At 49.4% G+C, this 9266-nt stretch overlaps 9 non-coding genes and 2 pseudogenes across 9 annotated transcripts in view; all 11 read right to left on the reverse strand.

The window, feature by feature from the left end:
• Positions 1-23, reverse strand: part of LOC127594672 (5S ribosomal RNA) — a 119-nt gene extending 96 nt beyond the window's left edge. The window contains exon 1 of the ribosomal RNA XR_007960904.1: positions 1-23. This exon is cut by the window's left edge and continues 96 nt beyond it. This is a non-coding gene — a ribosomal RNA (5S ribosomal RNA).
• A 437-nt stretch (positions 24-460) lies between these two features.
• On the reverse strand, positions 461-579 carry LOC127594699 (5S ribosomal RNA). The gene has a single exon (XR_007960928.1). It is a non-coding gene; the product is annotated as a 5S ribosomal RNA (ribosomal RNA).
• Positions 580-1009: 430 nt separating this feature from the next.
• Positions 1010-1128, reverse strand: LOC127594671 (5S ribosomal RNA). The gene has a single exon (XR_007960903.1). It is a non-coding gene; the product is annotated as a 5S ribosomal RNA (ribosomal RNA).
• A 451-nt stretch (positions 1129-1579) lies between these two features.
• Positions 1580-1698, reverse strand: LOC127594676 (5S ribosomal RNA). The gene has a single exon (XR_007960906.1). It is a non-coding gene; the product is annotated as a 5S ribosomal RNA (ribosomal RNA).
• Positions 1699-2135: 437 nt separating this feature from the next.
• On the reverse strand, positions 2136-2254 carry LOC127594636 (5S ribosomal RNA). Its single transcript, XR_007960870.1, has one exon. It is a non-coding gene; the product is annotated as a 5S ribosomal RNA (ribosomal RNA).
• A 430-nt stretch (positions 2255-2684) lies between these two features.
• On the reverse strand, positions 2685-2793 carry LOC127594673 (uncharacterized; annotated as a pseudogene).
• A 437-nt stretch (positions 2794-3230) lies between these two features.
• LOC127594625 (5S ribosomal RNA) lies at positions 3231-3349 on the reverse strand. Its single transcript, XR_007960859.1, has one exon. It is a non-coding gene; the product is annotated as a 5S ribosomal RNA (ribosomal RNA).
• A 450-nt stretch (positions 3350-3799) lies between these two features.
• LOC127594646 (5S ribosomal RNA) lies at positions 3800-3918 on the reverse strand. The gene has a single exon (XR_007960880.1). It is a non-coding gene; the product is annotated as a 5S ribosomal RNA (ribosomal RNA).
• A 450-nt stretch (positions 3919-4368) lies between these two features.
• LOC127594688 (5S ribosomal RNA) lies at positions 4369-4487 on the reverse strand. Its single transcript, XR_007960917.1, has one exon. It is a non-coding gene; the product is annotated as a 5S ribosomal RNA (ribosomal RNA).
• Positions 4488-4930: 443 nt separating this feature from the next.
• Positions 4931-5049, reverse strand: LOC127594668 (5S ribosomal RNA). Its single transcript, XR_007960901.1, has one exon. It is a non-coding gene; the product is annotated as a 5S ribosomal RNA (ribosomal RNA).
• A 449-nt stretch (positions 5050-5498) lies between these two features.
• Positions 5499-5608, reverse strand: LOC127594674 (uncharacterized; annotated as a pseudogene).
• Positions 5609-9266: the final 3658 nt, after the last annotated feature.

A 9266-nucleotide genomic window follows, 5' to 3' on the forward strand; every position in this document is an offset into this window, starting at 1 on the left:
CTCAGGGTAGTATGGCCGTAAGGGAAGGACGGGGTCAAAAATTCCCTCTTTATAGGTTACAGGGGCCCTGTAACGGCACCTCCGGGTCGGTGGGGGATGGTGGGCTAATTTGTTGCATTTCTTTCCCTCATCCCTTTTTCCACGGACGAGGGGCGCGCACTCTTGGCATTTTGAGCTCTCAGCAGTACTTCATGTCTGTTCTAAAAGTTGGCTTTTCCAGTGGAGGTGCGAAAGCATCCAGCAGGCGGAAATCCCAGGCTGCTTCCTATGCAAGTGCGATCATGATCGATTTTCGTGCAGAGGGCTCCCTCTTTTGGAAAATAATAGTATTACAACAAGACGTTGATCAGTCAGATCAATGTTACGGAAGCGATTTCAAACCGTAGCAGAAGTGAAAGTTGAATGAGAAATGAAAGCGATAATTAATAGGAAAGGGGCGTTTATTGGTGTCGTGTGCAAAAGCTTACAGCACCTGGTATTCCCAGGCGGTCTCCCATCCAAGTACTAACCAGGCCCGACCCTGCTTAGCTTCCGAGATCTGACGAGATCGGGCGTTCTCAGGGTAGTATGGCCGTAAGGGAAGGACGGGGTCAAAAATTCCCTCTTTATAGGTTACAGGGGACCTGTAACGGCACCTCCGGGTCGGTGGGGGGCTAATTTGTTGCATTTCTTTCCCTCATCCCTTTTTCCACGGACGAGGGGCGCGCACTCTTGGCGGTTTGAGCTCTTAGCAGTACTTGATGTCTGTTGTGAAAGTTGGCTTTTCCAGTGGAGGTGCGAAAGCATCCAGCAGGCGGAAATCCCAGGCTGCTTCCTGTGCAAGTGCGATCATGATCGATTTTCGTGCAGAGGGCTCCCTCTTTTGGAAAATAATAATATTACAACAAGACGTTGATCAGTCAGATCAATGTTACGGAAGCGATTTCAAACCGTAGCAGAAGTGAAAGTTGAATGAGAAATGAAAGCGATAATTAATAGGAAAGGGGCGTTTATTGGTGTCGTGTGCAAAAGCTTACAGCACCTGGTATTCCCAGGCGGTCTCCCATCCAAGTACTAACCAGGACCGACCCTGCTTAGCTTCCGAGATCAGACGAGATCGGGCGTTCTCAGGCTAGTATGGCCGTAAGGGAAGGACGGGGTCAAAAATTCCCTCTTTATAGGTTACACGGGCCCTGTAACGGCACCTCCGGGTCGGTGGGGGATGGGGGGCTACTTTGTTGCATTTCTTTCCCTCATCCCTTTTTACCACGGACGAGGGGCGCGGACTCTTGGCGTTTTGAGCTCTCAGCAGTACTTCATGTCTGTTCTAAAAGTTAGCTTTTCCAGTGGAGGTGCGAAAGCATCCAGCAGGCGGAAATCCCAGGCTGCTTCCGATGCAAGTGCGATCATGATCGATTTTCGTGCAGAGGGCTCCCTCTTTTGGAAAATAATAGTATTACAACAAGAAGTTGATCAGTCAGATCAATGTTACGGAAGCGATTTCAAACCGTAGCAGAAGTGAAAGTTGAATGAGAAATGAAAGCGATAATGAATAGGAAAGGGGCGTTTATTGGTGTCGTGAATTGGAGGTGGGTGCAAAAGCTTACAGCACCTGGTATTCCCAGGCGGTCTCCCATCCAAGTACTAACCAGGCCCGACCCTGCTTAGCTTCCGAAATCAGACGAGATCGGGCGTTCTCAGGGTAGTATGGCCGTAAGCGAAGGACGCGGTCAAAATTTCCCTCTTTATAGGTTACAGGGGCACTGTAACGGCACCTCCGGGTCGGTGGGGGATGGGGGGCTAATTTGTTGCATTTCTTTCCCTCATCCCTTTTTCCACGGACGAGGGGCGCGCACTCTTGGTGTTTTGAGCTCTCAGCAGTACTTGATGTCTGTTGTGAAAGTTGGCTTTTCCAGTGGAGGTGCGAAAGCATCCAGCAGGCGGAAATCCCAGGCTGCTTATTATGCAAGTGCGATCATGATCGATTTTCGTGCAGAGGGCTCCCTCTTTTGGAAAATAATAGTATTACAACAAGACGTTGATCAGTCAGATCAATGTTACGGAAGCGATTTCAAACCGTAGCAGAAGTGAAAGTTGAATGAGAAATGAAAGCGATAATTAATAGGAAAGCGGCGTTTATTGGTGTCGTGTGCAAAAGCTTACAGCACCTGGTATTCGCAGGCGGTCTCCCATCCAAGTACTAACCAGGCCCGACCCTGCTTAGCTTCCGAGATCGGACAAGATCGGGCGTTCTCAGGGTAGTATGGCCGTAAGCGAAGGGACGGTTCAAAATTTCCCTCTTTATAGGTTACAGGGGCCCTGTAACGGCACTTCTGGGTCGGTGGGGGGCAAATTTGTTGCATTTCTTTCCCTCATCCCTTTTTCCACGGACGAGGGGCGTGTACTCTTGGCATTTGGAGCTCTCAGCAGTACTTGATGTCTGTTGTGAAAGTTGGCTTTTCCAGTGGAGGTGCGAAAGCATCCAGCAGGCGGAAATCCCAGGCTGCTTCCTGTGCAGGTGCGATCATGATCGATTTTCGTTCCGATGGCTCCCTCTTTTGGAAAATAATAGTATTACAACAAGACGTTGATCAGTCAGGTCAATGTTACGGAAGCGATTTCAAACCGTAGCAGAAGTGAAAGTTGAATGAGAAATGAACGCGATAATTAATAGGAAAGTGGCGTTTATTGGTGTCGTGTGCAAAAGCTTACAGCACCTGGTATTCCCAGGCGGTCTCCCATCCAAGTACTAACCGGGCCCAACCCTGCTTAGCTTCTGAGATCGGGCGTTCTCAGGGTAGTATAGCCGTAAGCAAAGGATGGGGTCAAAAATTCCCTCTTTATAGGTTACAGGGGCCCTGTAACGGCACCTCCAGGTCGGTGGGTGATGGGGGGCTAGTTTGTTGCATTTCTTTCCCTCATCCCTTTTTCCACGGACGAGGGGCGCGCACTCTTGGCATTTGGAGCTCTCAGCAGTACTTGATGTCTGTTGTGAAAGTTGGCTTTTCCAGTGGAGGTGCGAAAGCATCCAGCAGGCGGAAATCCCAGGCTGCTTCCTATGCAAGTGCGATCATGATCGATTTTCGTGCAGAGGGCTCCCTCTTTTGGAAAATAATAGTATTACAACAAGACGTTGATCAGTCAGATCAATGTTACGGAAGCGATTTCAAACCGTAGCAGAAGTGAAAGTTGAATGAGAAATGAAAGCGATAATTAATAGGAAAGGGGCGTTTATTGGTGTCGTGTGCAAAAGCTTACAGCACCTGGTATTCCCAGGCGGTCTCCCATCCAAGTACTAACCAGGCCCGACCCTGCTTAGCTTCCGAGATCAGACGAGATCGGGCGTTCTCAGGGTAGTACAGCCGTAAGCGAAGAACGGGGTCAAAAATTCCCTCTTTATAGGTTACACGGGCCCTGTAACGGCACCTCCTGGTCGGTGGGGGATGGGGGGCTACTTTGTTGCATTTCTTTCCCTCATCCCTTTTTCCACGGACGAGGGGCGCGGACTCTTGGCGTTTTGAGCTCTCAGCAGTACTTCATGTCTGTTGTGAAAGTTGGCTTTTCCAGTGGAGGTGCGAAAGCATCCAGCAGGCGGAAATCCCAGGCTGCTTCCTATGCAAGTGCGATCATGATCGATTTTCGTGCAGAGGGCTCCCTCTTTTGGAAAATAATAGTATTACAAAAAGACGTTGATCAGTCAGATCAATGTTACGGAAGCGATTTCAAACCGTAGCAGAAGTGAAAGTTGAATGAGAAATGAAAGCGATAATTAATAGGAAAGGGGCGTTTATTGGTGTCGTCAATTGGAGGTGGGTGCAAAAGTTTACAGCACCTGGTATTCCCAGGCGGTCTCCCATCCAAGTACTAACCAGGCCCGACCCTGCTTAGCTTCCGAGATCGGATGAAATCGGGCGTTCTCAGGGTAGTATGGCCGTAAGGGAAGGAAGGGGTAAAAAATTCTCTCTTTATAGGTTACAGGGGCCCTGTAACGGCACCTCCAGGTCGGTGGGTGATGGGGGGCTAGTTTGTTGCATTTCTTTCCCTCATCCCTTTTTCCACGGACGAGGGGCGCGCACTCTTGGCATATTGAGCTCTCAGCAGTACTTGATGTCTGGTGTGAAAGTTGGCTTTTCCAGTGGAGGTGCGAAAGCATCCAGCAGGCGGAAATCCCAGGCTGCTTCCTATGCAAGTGCGATCATGATCGATTTTCGTGCAAAGGGCTCCCTCTTTTGGAAAATAATAGTATTACAACAAGACGTTGATCAGTCAGATCAATGTTACGGAAGCGATTTCAAACCGTAGCAGAACTGAAAGTTGAATGAGAAATGAAAGCGATAATTAATAGGAAAGGGGCGTTTATTGGTGTCGTGAATTGGAGGTGGGTGCAAAAGCTTACAGCACCTGGTATGCCCAGGCGGTCTCCCATCCAAGTACTAACCAGGCCCAACCCTGCTTAGCTTCCGAGATCAGACGAGATCGGGAGTTCTCAGGGTAGTATGGCCGTAAGCGAATGATGGGGTCAAAATTTCCCTCTTTATAGGTTACAGGGGCCCTGTAACGGCACCTCCAGGTCGGCGGGGGGCTAATTTGTTGCATTTCTTTCCCTCATCCCTTTTTCCACGGACGAGGGGCGCGCACTCTTGGCGTTTTGAGCTCTCAGCAGTACTTGATGTCTGGTGTGAAAGTTGGCTTTTCCAGTGGAGGTGCGAAAGCATCCAGCAGGCGGAAATCCCAGGCTGCTTCCTCTGCAAGTGCGATCATGATCGATTTTCGTGCAGAGGGCTCCCTCTTTTGGAAAATAATAGTATTACAACAAGACGTTGATCAGTCATATCAATGTTACGGAAGCGATTTCAAACCGTAGCAGAAGTGAACGTTGAATGAGAAATGAAAGCGATAATTAATAGGAAAGGGGCGTTTATTGGTGTCGTCAATTGGAGGTGGGTGCAAAAGTTTACAGCACCTGGTATTCTCAGGCGGTCTCCCATCCAAGTACTAACCAGGCCCGACCCTGCTGAGCTTCCGAGATCGGACGAGATCGGGCGTTCTCAGGGTAGTATGGCCGTAAGGGAAGGAAGGGGTAAAAAATTCTCTCTTTATAGGTTACAGGGGCCCTGTAACGGCACCTCCAGGTCGGTGGGTGATGAGGGGCTAGTTTGTTACATTTCTTTCCCTCATCCCTTTTTCCACGGACGAGGGGCGCGCACTCTTGGCATTTTGAGCTCTCAGCAGTACTTGATGTCTGTTGTGAAAGTTGGCTTTTCCAGTGGAGGTGGGAAAGCATCCAGCAGGCGGAAATCCCAGGCTGCTTCCTCTGCAAGTGCGATCATGATCGATTTTCGTGCAGAGGGCTCCCTCTTTTGGAAAATAATAGTATTACAACAGACGTTGCTCAGTCAGATCAATGTTATGGAAGCGATTTCAAACCGTAGCAGAAGTGAAAGTTGAATGAGAAATGAAAGCGATAATTAATAGGAAAGGGGCGTTTATTGGTGTCGTGAATTGGAGGTGGGTGCAAAAGCTTACAAGCACCTGGTATTCCCAGGCGATCTCCCATCCAAGTACTAACCAGGCCCAACCCTGCTTAGCTTCCGAGATCAGCCGTTCTCAGGGTTGTATGGCCGTAAGCGAAGGACAAGGTCAAAATTTCCCTCTTTATATGTTACAGGGGCCCTGTAACGGCACCTCCGGGTCGGTGGGGGATGGGGGGTTAATTTGTTGAATTTCTTTCCCTCGTCCCTTTTTGCACGGACGAGGGGCGCGCCATAATCATACTGGGCAAGTGTTTTATGAAAAAAAAAAACTGCCCCTTGATGCAACAGCCTGACTTGACAGTTTAGGTCAAGATGAACCGACTGTTAGCATGCACATGCACAGACCCTTCAGTCAGTGCCAGTCAACAAACAGCTTACCGGTATTTTAATTGTACATTGGCGTATGGCTCGACTAAAACCAGGAAATGAAGGTGTGCGGCAAAGTTTTTTTGCTGCATCACTGGGAAATAATCAGTTGACAGTGACAAAAAAAAAAGCCTGTCAATGTCTGCTATTGTTCCTTCAGGAAGTGAGACCCCTACAGTGCGGACTACCTTTCCTCTCTTAGTCACCATCCGACTACATTTCTCAAGCCCGAATGATATCCAGATGTCACCGCTGTAGATCCTGGTTGTGTGGATTAGGGAGTCTATGTCTCTCTCGCTCTTATCATACAGCTTTATGTCATCCATGTAGAGGAGGTGATGATCGTAGCTCCATTTCTGTGGCGGTATCCGTAGCCTGTCTTGGCGATTACTTGGCTTAGGGGGGTTCAGTCCTATGCAGAACAGCAGTGTGGAGAGTGCATCACCTTGGTATATGCAACATTTGATGGACACTTGGGTAAGTGGCCTGCTATTGGCTTCAAGTGTGGTTTTCCACATCCTCATCGAGTTCGCAACGAAGGCTCTTACGGTCCTCGAGTCTCGTTATAAAATTACAGTTTGTCAGTCAACATTTCATTTTAGAGAATTCATATCTCACTTTTATAAAAAGGACATAATGACATACATTTGAAAACTGGACAGGTTGCATATTACAGATTCCTAAACAGAGCCACAACTATCGGGATGGTGGAGTTGATGAGTGCTAAAATGTTGAGTCCTTGCGATCATACATAGGCTTGGAAGGTTACAAGTTGGGGCCGTCTGTATTTAGAGCACTCGTAGGGCATGTGGGGTATCCCATTTGGGCGGGCTGATGAGGACGCGGGCTCCATGGCATAGTGGAGTTTCAGCCTCGCTGTTGAGCGGGGACAAACAATGTTCACGTCCTCTTTGGTGCTAGAGAGCGACCCTCTGGCCGGAGGAGCTGTCCGCTCAAACGCCAGCACAAGGCCGGAAGGCAGGGAAACTTCAGATGCCGGGTCAATTCTACCTATCAACCAGCGAGGAGGTCACTTGGGGGTCATCAGGCGCCGACAGGTATGGCAGCCTCGGTCACACGCTCCCTAGTATTATCCCTGTTTTTGTCATTTTCGTTTGTTTTTGGCGACCCTGAGCGGCTTACATACACGAGGGAAAAGTTGCTGCGCATTGGGGAGTCTACGCTCGGTCATTTTTCACCAGCACACGAAAATCCACAAGGTTTTTCGGAGCTAATCGCGAGCGGAGCGGCTGCGCTGTACGGAGAATGGGGGGAGGAGTGGGAAGCGAGCCGGCGTGCTCGTCAAGCTTTGGCAGCGCGGATTTCGAACCCCGCTCCCATCGATCCATCTTGCTAATCTACGATCTCTGCCAAACAAGATGGATGAACTTCTTCTCCTCACAAAGACCAAAAAAACCTTTGCACGTTCTGCTGCGCTCTGCTTCACTGAAACCTGGCTCAGTGACCGCCACCCGGATTCCGCGCTACGTCTACCCGGCTTCCGCCTTCTCCGAGCCGACCGCGACACGGAGCTATCAGGGAAATCGAAAGGTGGTGGGATTTGCTTCTAAGATAAGATAAGATAAGATATCCTTTATTTGTCCCACAATGGGGAAATTTACAGCCTCCAGCAGCAAGAATGTATGTAAAAAGAAGAAGAGAAAAAAAACAACAACAACAAACATCTTTCAATTAAATACAATATGAACACAAATGGATAAATCGCAGTACTATTTACAATTTTCCTTCACATCATTTAATTATTATTATTATTATGATTGTTATTTTTTATTCATCAGCCTGACAGCAGTCGGTAGGAACGAGCGTCGGTATCTCTCCTTCTTGCAGCGCGGGTGTAACAGTCTCTGGCTGAAGGAGCTACCAAGTGCTGTCAGGGCGGGCTGGAGGGGGTGGGAGGGACTGGCCATCATAGCTTTTAGCTTAGTTAGCATCCTTCTGTTGCCCACCTCCTCCAGAGTGTCAAGGGAGCAACCCAGGACAGAACTGGCCTTCCTGACCAGTCGCTCCATTCTCTTTCTGTCCCGGGCCGAGATGCTGCCTGACCAGCAGACAATGCCATAATAGATGGCCGAGGCCACCACCGAGTTATAGAATGTCTTAAGGAGTGACCCCTGAACCCCAAAAGACCTCAGTTTCCTGAGTAGGAAGAGTCGGCTCTGTCCTTTCCTAATCAGGGTGTCCGTGTTTGTGGACCAGTCCAGTTTGTCGTTGAGAAGAACACCAAGGTACTTGTAGGAGGTCACCCTCTCTATGTCCATACCCTGGATGTTCATCGGTGCTGGTGAGGACTTTTTCCTGCAGAAATCCACAAGCAACTCCTTAGTTTTCCTCGGGTTGATCTGGAGGAGATTCTGCTGGCACCAGTCCACAAAGTCCTTTGTCAGTCCCCTGTACTCCCGATCGTCCCCTTCTGTAATGAGGCCCCATATCAACGAAGAATGGTGCACTGATGTCACGAAGCTCGACGCACACTGCAGCCCGGACCTGGAGTCGCTGTCTTTAAACTGCAAGCCATTCTAGTCGCCACGTGAGTTCACCTCCTTTTTACTAGTCGGTGTTTACATTGCGCCACAAGCTAATGCTAACACGGCGATACAAGCGCTAGCCGAACAAGTAAACAAACTCGAACTAAAATACCCAGAGTCACATTTGAAATTGTTCTTAAAGATGGTTACCGTACCTCACGTCCTGATGTCCTCGGGGTATCGAGGAAACCACAGTCAGGTGGTAACAATTCAATCAAAGCGTTGTACTCACCAGTACCTGCCCAAGTCTCCGTCAGACACAGAAAATCCAAGTCATTGGAAAGGAAATACTCCCTCAGAATATGTGTCTTGTTCGTCAGCGACCGGGCGTTTAACAACGTGATCCTTGTGGAAGTAGCAACGGGAGGGATTGCCTCTGTCGATCGCCGAGCCCGGGGGAATTCCCTCAAAAGGTTTTGCTGGATTCCTCCCCGAGAAAGGCGCGCAGGGTAGAAATGCCGTGGCGCGTTGGGAGAGCCAACGACTGTTAGCAAGCACGAGGCGACGGGGTCGAGGGCACACCACGCCGGGGCGATCGAAGTGTGTCTCAGATCCCGTTTCAGCTTCATGAGCTGACCACTGCGTTTGCCTCGGCTGCGGCGCTTCCGTGAAGGGAGAGAGCGAACGCGGAAGAGATCAGCCAGCAGGTTAGCCAAGAATGGAGGTAGCGTCTTTTCACCACTGTCTTGCCAAAACGCGTCTGAATCTCCGACGTGTTGTTGAATCAATAACAACGATCGGCGATCATAAACCAACCGAGACGCTGTTAGGGAGTTAACAAGCATTGCGAAAAGTAAAAAACCCGAAATGGCAGGAGCGTCGCCGAACACACTGGTGCACA

This window comes from Hippocampus zosterae, unplaced genomic scaffold, assembly GCF_025434085.1.
Source record: "Hippocampus zosterae strain Florida unplaced genomic scaffold, ASM2543408v3 HiC_scaffold_22, whole genome shotgun sequence".
Lineage (NCBI taxonomy): Eukaryota > Metazoa > Chordata > Actinopteri > Syngnathiformes > Syngnathidae > Hippocampus > Hippocampus zosterae.